Raw genomic sequence first — 20,037 nt, 5'->3', positions numbered from 1 at the left:
AATCAACCAAATAATTAGTTTCATCCAATAAAAAGAGGGGAGGAGGGAACAAAGAAATCCATATTTTTTAAGTAAAATGTGTGTATTATAATTATATATACACATACATGAACGTTCATTACACACACAATTGCAGAGGTGTGCTCACTTTTTTTCAACATTTACCACAAAAGTCATCAGTACCAGTTTTATGACGATGAATTGTTGTTTTGACATGCAGCTTGTCCCATCAGCATAATTGTAACACTGCCTTGATTGGTTAATTTTGAACACAGGCTGAGTTATATTTTGGACTTATCTTGGTCTCTTTAATGTCATTTCTGCCACCCGAGCGGGTGATTAAACATAATTGTCTGCTTTTAATGAATCAGTCAAATATCAATAATAAGAAGACAAAATGAACTCTTTTTTTTTTTTTTACCGTCTTGTATCGTGATCTTCAAACTGGACCGGGTTTATACAACAATAATTCAGTTAAATATATAAATTAGATAAAATTTCGAGTAACGTCAACATGAAACACTTTTTCATATTTTCAACATACTTCAAACCTTTGACAATGGACAGTCATAAAATTCACGCTGCCCTCAAGGGCATATATATATATATATATATATATATATTTGCTTCACTGCACATTGTTGCATGACCAATAGTGCTTTGCAGACTCGATAAATCTCCGAATTGACTTTATAATGTCTGTAAAGTTTTATGCCAACAGTCAAATCTGTTTGTGTGCACTGTATGGTGATGGTTTAACCCAGACAACCCCTTATGTTTTGGTATGGTCCATTGTAACACTTGGTTAAAAATCTATATTAACATCCAAGATCATAAGCCACTGACAAAACCGTTTTCCAAAAAAAACGTTTTTCTCATCTTATTTAGGAAGAACTCATTACAAAAATCATAATCTCAAAACAAACAGTGGCACATTTTTAGGAAAATAGTGGCAATGTCCAATACTTTGCAATAATGGTAATGGTTGAATTCCGCAGTAACTGATTCGTCAAAGTCAAGTTGTCCCGCCTTCTCGAGAATGCTCTGAAGCCATTTTTTTTAACCGATGTTTTTAAGTTAATTCAATCCTTTAATTTAATTGTTGATGGTGTGAATAAAACTCTTTTCGTCATTTTTACATACCGCAATTTTCCGGACTAAAAAAAAACATTGCTTGAAACCCAAAGAATGAATTGAGCGCATTTGTGCGAATTTCCAACTAAGAGCCTCTGAATTGACGGAAATTAATCGTTTACCTGGAAGCCAAGACGGTACGGAACACACTTGCATGCATGCAGGGGCTGCCAGGAAATGCGTTAAAGATACAATTATTGACAAGTTTGCAGAATTACTATTTTTGATTATTATTTAGTTACATTTCCGGTTTGTTTTTTGTTTGGATTATGGAGCAGTGAGCCGAGATGAGATAAAAGGACTCCGAGACTGTTCCGCTGCTCCTCACATGCGTCGCGGGGGTGCTGGAGCCTATCCCAGCAAAGAGATGTGATAAGGACTGCTGCAAATCCTCCAGTTGCTTTGCTCTGACGCCGAGCTCTTCTAGACTGCAATGTGATTTTTCTTTCAGCACTTTCTCTCCTTGAATTAGCTCTTTAATTTCATTTTCCTTTTCGGCTAAAATTATTTTCAAGGCGTTAACTTCCTCCTTTAGTGTTTTCTCCATTCCTCCAAGCGACTGTTTCGGGGGGGGCGGTGAGCGTGGCCTGTCGTCGCGCGCGGCAAGAGCCGCGGCATGCCCCCCGGCCGGGCGCACTTCCCCTGCCTTGCGGTGCGCTGCGACCGACCTCGGGTTGGCCTGGAAAGGCTTGGGGCGACGGTGGTGCGGGGCGGCCCTCGCGGCGGGCGTGCGTGTGAAATATGAGTGAGGATATAGAAATGCAGTTTATTGGATATAGAGGCCGCTCCACTTGCTGGTGTCTGTGGGAGCGATTCAGGTTCATCACTCAGGCGTGCACAGCCCACGCTTCTTCATTCCCTCCCCACCCCACCGCACCGCCGAGAGACACGTTCATCTGTCCAGCTATTACGCCATAATCAATGGGACAGCGCAGTTTTTACGGCCAACGGGATAGTGCTGTTAACCATTTTACATAGAGCTTATTTAAGCAGCACGCCACGGGGAGGGGCCACCACTCCCCCCCCTTTCTTAATGGGGTTAGGGATGAAATACACAGTGCAGGTGGCATTGTTGACGCAGCACTTGTAGCCGGAATGATGAAGTCATCCATCACGATCCAGCATGAGGTCGCTCCCGATCCGAGTGCCCCGGCATGCAATGCTCTAAATCAGAACATCTGCTCGCGACTCAACCTGGAATCGCAGATGCTGTGATTGAAGTAGTAGGATGTTTACGAAGTCTGCCATCCTGCCTACTCGGTATTATGACATGCAAGATTTTCAGTCAGGATATTTGCTTGCCAAAGTTTGCCGACAACGATATCGACCATTGAAGAGGAACGGGAAGTTTGATCCCAGGAATGTAGCTCGCTACTGTTGATGCTATTGCTAGCAGCTAACTAGCCAAATAGCTTACGGAGACAGCGATTCCCCCGGACACGGCGTGGCTATTACGGTGCTGAAAAGTCAGATTGTACTCTGTGGCAATAAAAGCTCCGGCAACATGACTCAGATGATCCTATCCTGTCCAAAGTTTTTGTACAGCTTGTGATTGCATTTCCTCTTCTAAATCAGGCGTGGGCAAACTACGGCTCGGGGGCCACATGCGGCCCGTTAAACTTTTTGATCCGGCCCGCCGAACTTGAAAAAAAAATTAAATAAATAAACCTTGTTCATGTTTTATTTTCTAAATACTGTGGTGTGTCAAAGACATATTTTGTTGCAATGCTTTTGTTCACTTTCATTTAAATTTAAATTATTATTTTTTTCTCTGGTGAGGTGAGGTAACTAGACTTGTTGGGCACAACGTTGGGTATTCACTTGACTTGCACAATCCATCCATCAGAACACGGCAGATGACTTTCCAGGCTTCAGGATGTAGTGATCGGGGTGTTCTCGCTATGCCCGATGAGACTGCCGAAACATACTCAGCGTCGGGGTCGATGGGATGTTTTGGGAGTGGCATTGCACGGACAGTGATCAGAGGCGGCGGGGAAACAAACGGCGCACCTGCGCTCGCTCGCGTCCTTTAAGTGGGCCGCGAGACGCTGGCGCCGTCGAGTGCAGTGAAGGATGAACCCAGATACTCGTCTAGACCTGCTTCCACGGTTTGTGGAAAGTTTACTCTCTGATCCAGCGCTGTTGTTGCACGCCGGCCGGAGCGCTACTACTACGATGAAAAATAAGTCGGTAGATGTCTTCAGGGCTGAAGTATCCTCAAATGTGTACAACTTCGATATATATATATATATATATATATATATTTCTATATTTATTTTCAGAGAATCTGTAGAAATAACTGCAACTAGGTCAATTAAATTGTGCCGCCATGGCCACCTCTTTACAATGTCGAATTATTCCAACCAGAGCGTAAGTTAAGACTGTGTTTGCTTTGTTCTTGCTTGGTACTTTCAATGGGCTCTGTCTGAGGCGGGATTCGAACCGACGCCTCCTGGGGAGACTGCGACCTGAACGCAGCGCCTTAGACCGCTCTGCCATCCAAAAAACATCTGTCTTCCACCTTTGTCACATTTAATACACATCAGTTAATAAATCATCTACAAAACTATTTAGTCCAACTTTACACCGTTTCTGTCTGTCCCTGCTTGAGGGGAGGGGCAAAGACAGGGGAGAGGGAATGAAATAATTACAAAGTAAAAATAATGTGAAAGCAAATGCCTAATCAGAATCAGAAATCCCTTTGTCATTGTACTCAAGTGTGCAACGAGATTAGAGAGCTCCTCTGTCCAGTGCAACACTTAGAAAAAGTGTACAGCGCCAGCAGACAATGAATTTTCAGCACTAAAAAAACGAAACTTCAGTACAACATCGACAACTAGCCCTAGAGGGCAGCGGTCACTGCTCGGGCCCTAATAATAATAATAATAATAATTTCCACAAAAACAATCTGTCTGAGGCGGGATTCGAACCCACGCCTCCTGGGGAGACTGCGACCTGAACGCAACGCCTTAGACCGCTCCGCCAACGCTCATAAAGCCGCATCGTGAATGCAAATATGTACAGCAAAAAATGTATGCTTCGGCATACCTTCGACGAGTTTGTGCGAGTGTGTGCGTGTGTGTGCACAGTAAAGCTATGTCTGAAGGTGGCAAAAAAAAAAAAAAAAAGCTGTGACTGGACTCTCATGCATGTTGCAGGTGGGTGCGAGCACAGCTTTCTGGATGGACCCTCTTGCATCCCTCAGTGTGGACTCCAAGTCTGTGATGGGAAAAAAACTCCCCGCGGCTTCCGTGCTCACCGCGGCGGCCTTGCAGCCATCCATCTTAAAAGAGATCTCGCTTCCTAGCAGCTGAAGCACTTTACACTGTATACATGCTGTAGAAGGGCTGGGCGATATGACCTCCATGAGGGTGTGACTTACCTGTCAAAAAAATGCGGGCTTACATAAACATCTCCGAACACACGCATGGGAAGCCAGGGGGAGATGCAGAGGAAGTGGAAGTTTGGCTCTGTCTGAGGCGGGATTCGAACCCACGCCTCCTGGGGAGGGTGGCACTGGAAGATCCGGGGGTTCCCCATCCCAGACCACAGCTGGGGTTGAATTTGATTCATGCCCTGCTGCAGTTATAACCAGCTCCCTGCAAGCAATCATGATGGCAACACACACACACACGCACACACATGCAACTGCCAAGAGCATGGATGAAAACCTCATTGCTCATTTTCAGCCAGAACGCTTGCCGTCTTGTGTATAGTTGGTGAAGAGGCTGTCATGCAGGGCAAAGGCTAATCTGTAAAGGAACATGGACTTGAGGGTTTCTTAAGAGGGGCGTTGCCGCGCTCTCTTAGGAGGACGATGATGGCTGCCAGATGGCTTGCTGTTTTGCTGTTTCAGGCATGGCTGCGTGGCTCAACTGTCCACCAACCCTCATGACACCATCTTGAAGTACTATATTGAACTTGTAAAGTGGGCTACTTTTCCTTTTTCAGATGTGCAGCCTAATGACCACTTCCAGTACTATGGATTCTCACGCTATGCCAGAGAGCTAAATGAACTTACACCTGAACTGAAAGCTGTACTTCCACCAACAGACACACGTTTCACTCTTGAAAAAGTACGACTGCATTCTTGAACTCAGCTAAAAAACACACTTATGCAGTTCAGTGTGGAAACGTTTGTTTTTTTTTTTTAAACAAATGAGGCATTACGGACTCGTTTGCATGTATTAGCTCTAGAATTGCCACAGTTATCCAAGTAACGGTGGAGCGATCAAAGGAACCATAACTGATTTAATGAGCCATTCGCAGTTTCACTGTATCGGAACCGTGTGTGTCTTTTTACACTATATAAAGGTGGAAATTTACATTGGTTGCGTTCAGGTCGCAGTCTCCCCAGGAGGCGAGGGTTCGAATCCCACCTCAGAGCGGTCTAAGGTGTTGCGTTCAGGTCGCAGTCTCCCCAGGAGGCGTGGGTTCGAATCCCACCTCAGACAGAGCCCATTGAAAGTACCAAGCAAGAACAAAGCAAACACATTCAAGAGACTGCGACCTGAACGCAACGCCTTAGACCGCTCCGCTATGCTGGCATCTGGTAATGCTCTCTTGACTGTGTTTGCTTTCTTCTTGCTTCGGTCGCTGTTCTTCTGCGATCTTTGTTGACGTCTTCTCATTTCTATGACAACATCTGGAAGGCGCTTTGTTCCCGCCGCCGCACATCACTGCAATTTGTAAACATTGGTTGTAATTGAAAATGAAATGAGAATTTTGTTCTCGCTAAATTACCAACTGAATGAATGGTCGCAGTCACCCCAGGAGGCGTGGGTTCGAATCCCACCTCAGACAGAGCCCCGAGGGGGTGGCAGCATATGTGCAGTTGTCGCCGGAGCAAGAGCAATGGTATCGAATGAGTGAGGAAGGTTTGCCTCACGTGTCACTAGCTGTGTCGCCAGGCCATGAGCCCCGCCAATTGGGGCCCAAGCGCCTTAATTCCCAGACATTACAAGCCGAGGAGGAGGCAGCCGGGAAAAGCGGTCATCGTGAACAGGAGACCCACGTGGACCCATTTCAGCTAAAACAAATACAAATTATTTTCGTTGATGTTTTTCTCTGAAAGCAACATATATGATATAATAAATAAACATCGACTTGTAGTAGACTTGTTCTAATACAGGCTGAATTCAAGACAATGCATTGAATAACAAAAAGCATATCTCCCCACGCTAATCGAGATGAAGCCAAACATCTCCTGGCTGTTGACAAAGCAGCATGACAAAGTGTTAGTATTACTAGTGGCAGGGGAGCAACTACCAACTTTCTGGGGTGTATGCACACACATAACAGGCGCAAAAAATATTGGCAGAGCGGTCTAAGGCGTTGCGTTCAGGTCGCAGTCACCCCAGGAGGCGTGGGTTCAAATCCCACCTCAGACAGAGCCCATTGAAAGTACCAACAGGACTTGACAAATGACATATGTCAAGGTATGCACAGGAATATGTTTTTCATAACTAATTCATTCAATGTTGCAAACGCAATGAATTCAGTTAGCTATCTATGCCAGCCATGTACAGTGCCAGACAAAACATTTAAATGCTCTCCAGACGTAATGAACTGCGCCTTAGACCGCTCCGCTATCCTGGCTACTGGTAATGCTCTCTTGACTGTGTTTCCTTTGTTCTTGCTTGGTACTTTCAATGGGCGCTGTCTGAGGTGGGATTCGAACCCACGCCTTTGTACTTTCAATGGGCTCTGTCTGAGGTGGGATTCGAACCCACGCCTCCTGGGGAGACTGCGACCTGAACGCAACGCCTTAGACCGTGGCGCGAGTTTCATTTAAAAGTATGACATTTGGTTGGCTATCTATCATCGGTAGGTCATGATGCGCATCACGCAGCTCGTTGCTGCGTCACAAAACATACAAAGCACATTGTGGCATGATTCTGAACTCGGATGCCCTGTTTACCACGTCGCCACACTGAGTAAACGACAAAATTGTGCTGTTTTTTGGACATGGAGCGTGACAACGTAGTGATGTTCGACGTCTATGTCGTTTGGAACGCATATGGAATATGAATAAATATACACTCCCCCCTCATAAACACACTCCCTGATCCCGCGAGCCAAAAAGAAGTCCGCAGGTTCTAGAGCGTTCTCTATTCGGGCACCAATGCTTTGGAATGCACTTCCCTCAGATATTAGAGGCGCCACCTCAGTAGAAATGTAATTGAGATTTTAAATAGCACTCCTGTTGGCATTTTACCTTGCTATGAGAGGCATTATCTCATAAGGGAAATAGCTGCTCAACTAACGTATAAAATATTGATATTTTTTTTTGCCAAATGGCAGAACCTATGGTATAAACTCTAACACTTTTTGATTCGAAACTAAGTGGTACATTTATAGTGTCATTTTGCTCACAATTAATCCAGTAATTTCCACACATTGCTGGGCAGTGATTGGAAATTTTCACTTAGAAGTAATTCAAGTATAAATATAAATTACCGTGATCCAATCGAACATTTTCAACTGAAAGCACAGTATCTGCTCTTGCCAATTTATGCGAAAACCCTTGGTTTGCCAAATTGATATTACCTCAAGAATGTGAATTTGCATGTAATTGCAGGTTTTTCCTTTAGGAGAGACATTTTTCACAGGGCACACCGGACGGCGTACCAGCAGGTAAAAGTCGGAGTAATTAAATAAATACAACATGCCCGATGAGACTGCCAAGTTTGGTGAGTTTTTGCATCAACTTTTAGAAAATAATTTGAATGTTTTTAAACAAACCTCAAATTTTTTTTTCCTGGCAGGTACAACATACAGTATTTGCATGAAATGCCTTCAAACACAAATGTGAACATCAAATAGTGCTCCGGCTATTCTGATTAACCTCAAAGTCATCCCGCTGCCACAAATGGTATGCAACAATGTGAGTTTAACTCATTCAATCCATTAGACGTTTATTATTGTTGGAATGCTTTTATTCACTTCATTATAAATGTTTTTCTCAAGACATCTGTTGTTATGCCCTCCTCCTCCGGAGCTTCCATTCGGTTAAACTCAGGGGCCGCTTGGAACCGCCCGTGCCCGGGGAAGGTGCTCCTCTACGGCTTAACTGCCACGCACGTGTGACCAAATCCTTCTTAATGTCCGAATGGTCCATGAAGAACGTGTGGACCCTCTCCACACACACGCCTGAAACCCCCTGTGTTCTTAATCTGAAGGATATTGTTTGCTAGTGAATTACAACCAAACAATATTGCATCTCAAACAAATAACACTGTCTAAAAAAAAGTTTTTTGTTGAAAAGTCTGTATGTGGGAACAATTTCAGTTTTGTTTTTTTGTTTTTTGTTTTTGGGAGGCAGGTTGATTGTAGAAAAGAGGAAGATGCAACAGACCAAAACCGGATGAACATTCCTCCCCACCGCAGATATCTCGCTCTCTCCCGTATCGCCGGTGCACGAGGCATTTAGGGAGGTCGGCAGGGAAAAATACGAAATTTGTCCTTTTTCGTGAAAAGTTGTGGGAGTGGCATTGCACTGTTCGGCAATAAAACAACGCTGATTATGAGGTTCTAAATATGAACGACAACTCGTGAGCGGTCTAAGGTGTTGTGTTCAGGTCACAGTCTCCCCAGGAGGCGTGGGTTCGAATCCCACCTCAGACAGAGCCCATTGAAAGTACCAAGCACGAACAAAGCAAACACATTCAAGAGAGCATTACCAGGTGCCAGGATGATTGTACTTCAGAGACAGAGGATTTGTCATGATGAACGCCATCATTGTTCTGACACTATCGTCCAATCCACCAATACCTGCAACCATTATAACATGGGTTATATATATATATATATATATATATATATATATATATATTTATTAGATATATTGTATATTTTTTTAAGCATTTTTGAAGGTGCGCCGCTACTTCGCGGATTTTCACGGACCTATCGAGCTCGGTGACCATGCAGCCGAGTCGGGACACTAAGCCCGCGTCAATGAAGCAACGTGTGCCTCAAGTCTTTTGCTGCTGCTCAATTAGTTAGCATAGCGTTAGCTGTCATTCCACATAAAAGGGAAAATGAACACACCCCCACACGCACACACACGCAGAAAATCAACTTGACAATTTGATCCCCATTCTTTGAGGACTTCCTTAATGTAGTTAATCAGATTCGACCACTAGAGACGGAGAAGGCATCTATTTGAGGGGACTTTTTTTTTTGTTCTAATTTAAAAAAAAAAAATGTTGGTATTGTTGAGCCCATACTGCATTATCGATGTTGGGCAAATAATGCCCAGCAAATTTTTAGATTTTGTTAACCTGCCCGGAGAAAAACATCAACGAAAATAATTTGTATTTGTTTTAACCAGTTGGTGGCGCTACCACTGCGATCAAAAATAAGTTGGCAGCCGTCTTCAGGGCCTGAATATCCTCAAATGTGAAAAATTTCGGAACGAGGGGGGGAAAAAAAGGCAAAAACGTATAAAATTCCCCCATTCATTTCAATGGGCCTGCAGTACTGCCGAGAGGCCACCGGAGGACGCCCTAGTAGGCAAACGTTGATCCCCACACACTGAGTCACTCCCTCTGTAACCGAGAAGCCATTGTTTACCAAACTATCCACAATTAGGGTTTCATGAAACAAAATTCCCACAAATGGCCAGGAAAAAGCTTAACTAGTGTCACTAGTGGACATTTGGACCTTACTAGATGACATGTAAAATGAAATATGTGACCATTGTTGTCAAATGCGCAAAATTGACACGCCGCTAATTTTGCACATTGTCCTCCGGAGGAGGAGGGCATGCTCGCGTCACAGTAAGCCGAAGAGGAGCACCTTCCCCGGGCACGGGCGGTGCCAAGCGGCCCCTAAGTTTTTAGTGCTGTAAATGCATTTTCAGCTCGCGCTGTACACATTTGCAATGAGAGGCATTATCTCATAAGGGAAATAATGGACAATCAAATTAATGACTGCCCAGGCTTCAGGATGTCTTTTTACACTATGGATGGCGGAGCGGTCTAAGGCGTTGCGTTCAGGTCGCAGTCTCCCCAGGAGGCGTGGGTTCGAATAATAAGAAGACAAAATGAACCTAATACAAATAACCAAGCAATAACAAAGCAAACACAGTCAAGAGAGAATTACCAGTTGCCAGGATGGCAGAGCGGTCTAAGGCGTTGCGTTCAGGTCGCAGTCTCCCCAGGAGGCGTGGGTTCGAATCAATATCATTTTTTACATTTTGACGTACTGCAAAACACCAACCATCCAAACAAAGATAAAAAAAAAAAATACGTGACTGTGTCATGAAAGCACGTACGCAGAATGAGTTGACAAAATGTTACTTTTACAACAGTACAAGAATCGATGTGGGCTCATGACAATCAACTGAACTACTTGAGCGCACCACAGTTGGTGGCGCTACCACTGCGATCAAAAATAAGTTGGCAGCCGTCTTCAGGGCCTGAATATCCTCAAATGTGAAAGATTTCCAGAAGATGGATCATCTGAATCATTTTGCAGGAACTTTTGTTGACTGAATGTATTATGTTTAATTTTAGGTACTTTCAATGGGGTCTGTCTGAGGTGGGATTCGAACCCACACCTCCTGGGGAGACTGCGACCTGAACGCAACGGCTTAGACCGCTCCGCCATCCTGGCACCTGGTAATGCTCTCTTTTCTGTATTTTTCTACCTTGCTCAAAGGTATTTTCGCTGTGATTTAATTAACCGCTACGCCATGCTGTTTCGCTTCAGCGAGCATCAAGGAAATAACTTGAATTGCTTTACAAATGACATGAAGGTGTACAGTGGAACGCCGGTTAACATTATTCAAGGAAAAATATGCCTATATATATATATATATATATATATATATATATATATATATATATATATATACGGGGGGAGAGAGAGAGAGAGAGTGAAATTCATGTTATAACAAAAAAACCAATGGGCTCTGTCTGAGGCGGGATTCGAACCCAAAAAATTTCTGAGAGTTACCGGTGAGCAGTGGCAGCCAAACGTGCCAGCGTCCACTCAACCGGGAGTTGATTCAATATTCACAATATTTTATTATTTTGTCGTACAGTTGTTTAAAAATGGCTCGCTCTCGCCGCAGTAGCCCCAGTTCCAGCCTTGCAGCGTGGGAGGGCGATCCACAGAGAGCACTTGTTGGTAAAAAAAAAAAGTGCGAAGTAGCGGCGCACCTTCAAAAATGCTTAAAAAAAAAAAGGGAAACCACAACATAAAGATGTCCTTAATTAGTCCACGACAAACGCATCGGCGAAGGCGTGGATCTGGCGCAACTACACACAAACTGTGACAGAAAGCTCCAACCTCATTGGCCGACCCGCAGGCCGAAGGAACCGTCCACCCGAACACCCCGGCGCGAGGCCGGGGCCGGCAGGGGCCCTCCGATGGCGGGTCATGATTGCCAATCGGTCAGTGGTTATGTGTTGCATTGTTCCATAAGTTAAATCAATGTGGACCGAGACCACCCGCGAAAACTGAAAATCCGCGAAGTAGCGGCGCACCTTCAAAAATGCTTAAAAAAAAAAGGAAATATGGAAGCACTTTTGATCATTCATACATGCATATGGTGTATTTGAACACGCAACGCTGCACGGGAAATAAAGCTGCATACGAAATGTATTCACTGCCCACAAAACGGGTTTCCTCATATATAAACTTTCAGAGTGCTGGGAGAAGAAAAACAAAAGTGTGTGTGCCAGTCACTTTAATTAACACACATGATCAATAGCGGCTTGGGTCTACCATATCAGACAGTGCCAATTCCACATATAAATAACCCATAATGGGTAAAATATTTGATAACTCAGCAGCTCAGTACAGCAAATAACCTATCTTTGAGTTTTGACTCGGCTAAAAAAAAAAAAAATTTTAGAACCCTGGATTTGCTTTTTTTTTTAATTTATTTTTCTTTTTATTATGCCGTTCCGCTCCTCCTTCCTCTTATAATTTAGCGTTGCCAATGTGCAGAATTTGAAAAGGATCTGCTTACCTTATGTCACTGTGGGCCCAAAGAGGGACAGCTTTTTGCGACATTAATAACAATGTAAATCCCCTTTATCATCAAATAGATTAATACATAACTGCAGGGATTAAACCATTGTCTAAGGCATTGCGTTCAGGTCGCAGTAACCCCAGGAGGCGTGGGTTCGAATCCCACCTCAGACAGAGCCCATTGATAGTACCAAGCAAGAAAAAAGAGAACACATTCAATTCTTTTGCAATACTAATAGAGTAAAATATGGGATAAAATATATCTTCAACCTAACAATAGTGTAAACTGACATACTGATGACTGGACAGTCATTAATTTGATTGTCCAGTCTTTCCCTCATGAGATATGAAATACATGAACTCCTTCACTCCCATTGACGGAAATAGACGTCAAAAAGTACATTGATTTTACCTGGGCTGGCAACGAATGAGTTAATAACTCATTCACTCCCATTGACGGCGAAATACGTCAAGTCAGAGGAAGTGATCCTTCTCATCTCCTGAGATGGAAGCAAGACAAAGAACATGAACTGCTTCACGTATTCGTCACTCAATGAGATACCGCGTAAGAGATCAGTTTAAAAAAAGAGTTAACTTCAGGGTTTAAATTTTCATAGAGGCTTTTACCTTAGTTGTCATTGGATCAACGACAGCCCAATGCCACTCCCACAACTTTTCACGAAAAAAGACAATAAGATGATGACCCGCGTGACTGACAGCTCAGAGCTGGCTCATGATTGTTTGAGGTTATGGGATATGGCCGGACCCGCGCATGAAATGCATAGGGGGGTCAAATTATTATTACCTTCCAAACAAGGTGTGCATTACTGTGTGAGTGCAGGGGGGCATGCATGATTGCTGAAAATGCATTTTCAGCACTAAAAAACCAAACTTTTACAAACATAAAAATGGACACGGGTGTCCTTTTCCTTATTATTTCTGAATGATAGGCTTGCTTTCTTGACAGGTAAGTCACACCCTCATGGAACATCAGCTCAAGACACCATCATGCGACACTCTGAAGAAGGCGAAAGACTCGCCGAAACATGTCAGGTAAAACATTAACCTTTTTATTTTATTTTATTTTTTAAAAATAAGCACTGCCTGGTGAGCCTAAAATATAGTTTAAAATATGTTAAAATAAGTTATCACATTTTTTAAGACATTTTTTTAGGCTTGCGCCGCACGTCGATGCGGAGGAAGTGTGTTTTTGTGTTCTTCGATTGAAAACATCACCGCAGAGTTAATGTGGTAATGTCACGTGATGTAATGGTTGTACACGATCACTATTTTGTTTTTCTTCCTGATGAGTAAAAAGTATATTGGGAGGGAAGGAGTAAAAATTTGTTTTTATTTTAATTTTCACGTACTGCACGGTGCCCTTTTGACGAATCTCGGCCTTGCATTCATTAAATTTCTGCATATTTGGTTCCTCGCTTATTTGTGATGTTTAATGAAAGAGAGGCTTGCATAGGAGGCGGCTTCCCCTTTCTGACTCTTCAGTTTGTTCTTCAGTCAGCTTTTCGCAGAGTAAAATAAGAAATAGAAATAAGTTAAATAAGTCATTTTTCACTTGATAAGGGAGATGAAATGCGCTCATTGTATCCGACCGTGGAAGGCTGTTGGCGGGCACGGCGCGGCTCATAGATTATAAACTGCCAGTCAGTTTATGCAGCTTTTTTATTGGACCCCATTGGATTGTGCAAATGTGTAATGAATATGTCAATCGTAGCTGAACTGCGTCTGCCCCCCCCCCCCCAAAAGCCATTCTGTGAGATGTGCTTTAGCGGGGTACACACTTTGCTATTTTTAACCTTATATGTCCAAATTTAGAGTGACAAAGCTCTTTCCGTCTCCTGGCTTTACTGGTATTTTATGTGGAACTTTCCAGAAGCTTCTACACCAAAGAAAATTCAACACAAGAAACCCGCAGCTTGTGTGTGCCACATGCCAGTGGGCCTCGAAAGAGTCCTGTATTGTTATTTTTCGTCACTACCTCCCCGTGTCGGGAGTGGGTAATTTGCGCGCCTGCTGCCTTCCTTGGATGTGGTAGCCGTTTCTCAGGCTCCCTCTCCGGAATCGAACTTGGCTTTGTACACACTTCATCAAATTTTCAGTTTGGTGAAACAGAGATATGGGGCTGTTTTTTTTTGTTGTTTTTTTTTTCCAGGGGGCGATAGCGAGCCATTTTTAGCATTTAAAACCATCCGAGGCCCCCAAAAAAAACATTTCAAACTCGTGACAATTGTGAACATTTTGACTTTTGCAATGGCGTTTCCACTTGACCTTTGATAACTGTGAGGTAGTCTTTCAACTACGTTCATTTTGAAAATGGTACTTGTCATTTTCATGTTCTACAAAAATTGTTAAGTCATTTTCAAATTTCCAGCAGCACGTTGACAGTGAACCCTCGCTACTTCGCGGTTCACCTTTCGCGGGTTCAGTGCTTCGCGGTATTAAGCATTCATTTATTTGTATTAGGTTCATTTTGTCTCACTTTCTAGGTGGGACAATTAAAAAAAAAAAAAAAAAAAAGAGGAAACAAGGCTCAGCTTGGGCTTCATGTAAACGCACGACTCTTTTCGACTGTGCTTGCCCGAGTACAACACAATCGCTATTTACACGACACTTTAATGAGCTCTGCGCACAGGTTTAGCGAATGTGTCTGCAACATCTGTTTTAAAAAAGTTGGGTTGTGACTGGAGGAGCGATAACACACAGGCGATTGAAAAAATGTTAAGATGACTCCCACGACAGATGGTCCTATCAGTGATTTAATGTGCTCTTTTCACCTATCGCGAGGGGGTCAGGGACGGACGGATCCCAGGGGTTGACCTCAGTGCAAGTGTTACCTGTCCTTTCCATCTCAAATTGCTGTTCTATGTTTCCTTCCATTATGTCCTCTGCTGCATATATTTTTCCTTAACTAGACTGGAGTACGCTGTTTTTCCTTACGCCTTAGACCGCTCTGCCATCCTGGCAACTGGTAATGCTCTCTTGACTGTGTTTGCTTTGTTCTTGCTTGGTACTTTCAATGGGCAATGTCTGAGGCGGGATTCGAACCCACGCCTACTGGGGAGACTGCGATCTGAACGCAACGCCTTAGACCGCTCTGCCATCCTGGCAACTGAAACTCTGAGAGAGAAAAAAAAAAAAAAAAAAACTCTCGGAAAGCAACTGTTTCTCAGTCTATTGGTCCTCGATTTGATGCATCTGTAGCGCCTGCCAGAGGGCAACAGTATCACTGACAATGCGCCCTTTTTTAATCGAAATGAGGCCTCAGTAAGTGCGATCTGAACGCAACGCCTTAGACCACTCTGCCATCCTGGCCACTGGTAATGCTCTCTTGAATGTGTTTGCTTTATTATTGCTGATGGTGTCTTGAGCTGATGTTCCATGAGGGTGTGACTTACCGACGCGCTACGGGAGAGGTCCTGCGAGCAAAAAAAAAAAAACCTTTATCATGTTCTATTGTGAAAATGTTCAACTTGATGTCTCTCGCGATAATTTGTTTCAACTGTCTGCCGGCGGGCCCCTCGGCCGGACACGCCCATGAAATAACAATCATGCCCATTACTGTGTCTTGATTCGATAACATCTTAAATGAATAGTGATGTGTGTGCATGAACAGATTTGTCAGGCCATTGAATGATTTGTGAAACTATGCGCCGTGTGTGTATGTTTAGTGTCCATAGAGAGGTAGTGTGACTGCCAAGACATGTGTCCGGAACATATGCATATGCCCCACATCGTAGCGTATCCTTAGTTCCTTCGGAATCAGTACCCGGTCCTCCATCTGATGTGCAAGCAGTGAGGAATCAATCGGCTCCTTTCTGAAGTTGCCGGCTTCCTGGCCAGGATGGCGGAGCGGTCTAAGGCGTTGCGTTCAGGTCGCAGTCTCCCCAGGAGGCGTGGGTTCGAATCCCGCCTCATGATATAAAACACTGTTTCAATTTGAACTGCGGCGCCAAGAAGTGCCGCAAGTTCCTCAACTGACAAGTTTGACTCTGAAGAAGGTGTCGCGTCACAGTAAGCCGAAGAGGAGCACCTTCCCCGGGCACGGCGGTGCCAAGCGGCCCCTAAGTTTAACCGAATGGAAGCTCCGGGGGAGGAGGGCGGGCGTGTGTCACAGTCGGTGAAATACCACTACTCTTATCGTTTCCTCACTCACCCATCAGATACCGTACCAGAGCTCCGGCCGGCGTGCGTGGCAGTTAAGCCTGCGTTCAGGTCGCGGCAATAAATGTCATTAATGTACCTTATGAGTCAATTTTTTTATTGTAATGTTCGCAGACGAGAACATTAACTGTTAAGACAATAGAACGCAGATTGGGGCCACTTCCGCCGGGTGGCCAGGATATGATGATCCCTCAAAAGGACCCCCAGGAGGCGGAGACAGCCGTGGCCCTCCTGAGCTACCAAGCAAGAACAAAGCAAACACAGTCAAGAGAGCATTACCAGTTGCCAGGATGGCACGATTTGGGGTCAAGTCCGCAAAACAACGAGTCTGATCAGTGCAGAGATTGGAATACTGGCTAGGAAGTCTTCAGACAATTCTTCGGACTTGCGCAATTTGTGCTCTGTCATGGACTGTCACCTGTGGAAGCTTTTATCGACAAGTGTGTGTGCCTATACCATATCATGTCCAATCAACTGAATTTACCACAGGTGGGCTTTGGTTAAGCTGTTGGAATTTCTCAAGGAGGAAGCATAATGCACTTAAGATTAATTTCGAGCTTGTTGGCGGCGCTGTGTGTATAACAAAATAATAACATTAAGATGTCTTCAGGTCGGGACGTTTCTCATAGCAAATGTGTACAGCGCGAGCTGAAAATGCATTAAAGCCCTATTGTCACTGATAGTATTTTTTTTTCCACGGAATTCACGTAATTGAAGTGTGAATAGTTTTCCTGACTTTCCAGAAAAATGCTGATGTCATCAAAAGCTCTGGCTTTGTGATGATGAATTTGAAATTTGTTAGTTTGCGTCATGATTAGTGATTCTGAAGGCCGCGGGCAGATTAGATTGACATGGCAACACGAGGCTGCGATCAGCCTGGGCAGTCATTAATTTGATTGTCCAATATTTTTTCACGTCACGTCAACGTGGAGTGCGCTTTGTAAACTGTAAATGTCGATGGATTGGGCACCGTGGCTTGTCATCGGGACCGGGGTGTTTCCGGTCTGGTCCAACAGGCGCACTGAAAAATGAACACGGTGTAAAAGATAAAACTTTATTTGTCCCTTTTTCTAAGTGTTGCAATATCTCATGAAGGAAATACTGGACAATCAAATTAATGACTTTCCAGGCTTCAGGATGCCTTTCTACACTATATAAAGGTGGAAATTACGCCCGCCCTCCTCCTCCGGAGCTTCCATTTGGGCAAACTTGGATTGCTTGTAATAAATTAATATAATGCCTCATAATTTATGAATAAAGCGTCGTTTTTTTTTCAATCACACGAAGCGGATGCATTATCAATAGCTTTGAGCTTTGAGTTTGCCCTTCTGTCCTGAGAAGCTATGTTGACTTGACTGTGCGCTCATTTGCCACGTTTATTTCTCAGAGAGAACGCGAGGCCCGGCGAGATGAGGGTCACGGCGCGCGCCCCCGTCACCGCGCGCCCCTCTCTGAATTTTAAAAAAAATTATTTTCCCAGCCCTTTCTTGGAATTGCGAATCTGATCTGGAAAATCGATCAGCCCTAACGCTTAAAATATGGACTAGTTTTCGGACTCAAACTCAACGCCAGTGGGGAATGTCCTCATAGTAGACGAGATGTCATAATTCTCTGATCTGAACAATGATCAGTGAATTATGACATTAAACCCATCAGAAAATCTGATCTAGCCGGTCCGATGGGTGTTAAGTCTACTGTCCAGTAGATGTCATTGTTCTCTACAACAATTGGTCCTGCTGTTCGATTTAGATGTTAAAAACTGCTGGGTTAAATTGAACCACCCCACCCCTACCCCCTTAATCCCTACAAAATGCTTAATAACTCTCTTGCACATGCTGCTAAAAATCCAAAACTTCACATGTACATAAAGAGTCGGTACCTGAAAGCTTTAGACCGCTCTGCCATCCTGTCTTCAGGTACCGACTCTTTATGTACATGTGAAGTTTTGGATTTTTAGCAGCATGTGCAGGAGAGTTAAGCCAGTGAGGCACGGGGGGCTGCAGGAAGTCGGCTGGGCCTCGGTATGTGCTCGGTCCGTAGAGGCCGCGTTACCGCGTGGCGGTCAGTCGCGGGAGGGAGCCGGAGCCGCCCGCACGCCCGCGACCGCAACACGCACTCGGAGGCGGCGAGACTGCACCAAGCTGTCAGTCTCTTTACCTCCTCTCTGTAGGCTGTCTCGTCGAGACATTAGGATCAGACGCTTTTTTTTTTTAATCTGCGGGATTCCGTGAATGTCACCGCGGCTCGGCCATTAAAGTCGCCCCCGGAACATGATGGATCGCTCAAGCCGCACCGCCTCAGACAGTGGCATTAAAACAATGTCAGGCATGTGGGGTTGTCTAGTGTCCCCCAAAATGGGTCTGATATCACGATAGCTCGAGGGTATTTTGAAGATCATTTGAATCAGGTGTGTTGCAGCAGGAAGAGATGGAATAGGATTGAAGGCGTTAGAGGATTAGGGGTATTTTTATATTTTAAGAAGAGGGCGACACAAGTGGATTTTCAGGTCCATTGCGGCGGCGGCGAGTCGGGCGGCGCCGCTTGCGTCTGGAAAGAGGTTCTCTCAAGCAAGCCTGCCAATTAGAGAGCCTAAAAATCCTTTTCCAAACATTTTGCAGGCAGGTCCTTAAAAATGCATCTCGTGCGAGGCAAAACTGGGCACGACGGGGCGCTGGAGCGGTTAGACGGCCGGCGTGCGCCGAAGAAGAGTGTGGGCGAAGAGGAGAGTGGACGAAGAAGAGCACGTCGCCGAAAAACCAAACTTTTATAACAGCTAAACCAAACGTTCCCCATGAGGCCGTTTTGGAACAAACTTATTTTCAGTGTACTTTCCTTTTATGTGAACATATGGCTGCTCCTCTTAATATAGAAAAATAAACGGCATGAATGTCCCTTCGGGGACTTGTCGACTGCGTAGTAGTCTTAAATGAACTCTTAACATTTGACTTGTTGGGAATGTTTTGAGCTCGAAAAAGTCACGTCTAAAAGTTACACGATGGCGCAACATCCAGCCAAGCTCAAAGAATCACTGACTCACGACCGATCAGATCTAATTTCTGATGAAAGAAAACTAATCTTAGTGGATATCCGGTAAAGTCTAATTTGTCATCTTAAGTATGTGAAACAATCATGTTTTAATCACATTTTCAAGCACTTAATAATAATAATTTCTACAAAAACAACAGGGACTTCGCAGCGGTCGCTGCTCAGGCCCTAATAATAATAATAATAATAAAAGTAATAATATTTTCTACAAAAACAATAGGGACCTCGCAGCCGTCGCAGCTCGGGCCCAGTGGCTTTCATTCCTTACATTATTACAATTCTGCCACAAGTCACTTCCCATTGTTGCTCAGCTGCCATTGGGGTGGCATTACTGTGCACGTTTTAAAAAACACATTTTTTATGTAGCCTTTAGAACCACGATAAACGAAATTAGTCCTTTTTCGTGAAAAGTTGTGGGAGTGGCATTGCACTGTTCGTTTTTTGTTTATTTATTTGTTCACTGGTTTGTTGCAAAAATTGGATAAGCGATTGATAAAGGCGTGGCCTGGGCTAAGAAAGCATGTGCTCGTAACGTAATAATCGTTTGGAAAAAATTCAAATAAACTAACAACCAAGAAAAAGATTCAGATTGTCATGAATAAAATGACCCAATTTATTTATTTATTTATTTTTTTAATGCCTGCCTTAGATTTGACCTGAAGGCCTTACCGGTGGACTTTGTGGAGTGTCTGATGC

The 20,037-nt window shown here is 44.1% G+C and overlaps 1 long non-coding RNA gene across 1 annotated transcript in view; it reads left to right on the top strand.

Moving 5' to 3' along the window:
• Positions 1-20,037, top strand: part of LOC148316152 (uncharacterized) — a 109,821-nt gene that overhangs the window by 78,599 nt on the left and 11,185 nt on the right. The window contains exon 2 of the long non-coding RNA XR_015840268.1: positions 13,085-13,165. This is a non-coding gene — a long non-coding RNA (uncharacterized LOC148316152). The remainder of the gene's footprint in view (positions 1-13,084; positions 13,166-20,037) is intronic.

This window comes from Idiotropiscis lumnitzeri, chromosome 22 (assembly GCF_059441095.1).
Source record: "Idiotropiscis lumnitzeri isolate Australia: NSW breed Sydney's pygmy pipehorse chromosome 22, RoL_Ilum_1.0, whole genome shotgun sequence".
NCBI lineage: Eukaryota > Metazoa > Chordata > Actinopteri > Syngnathiformes > Syngnathidae > Idiotropiscis > Idiotropiscis lumnitzeri.
Note: the sequence above shows the minus strand (reverse complement) of the source record. Positions and strands in the feature narration are given on the sequence as shown.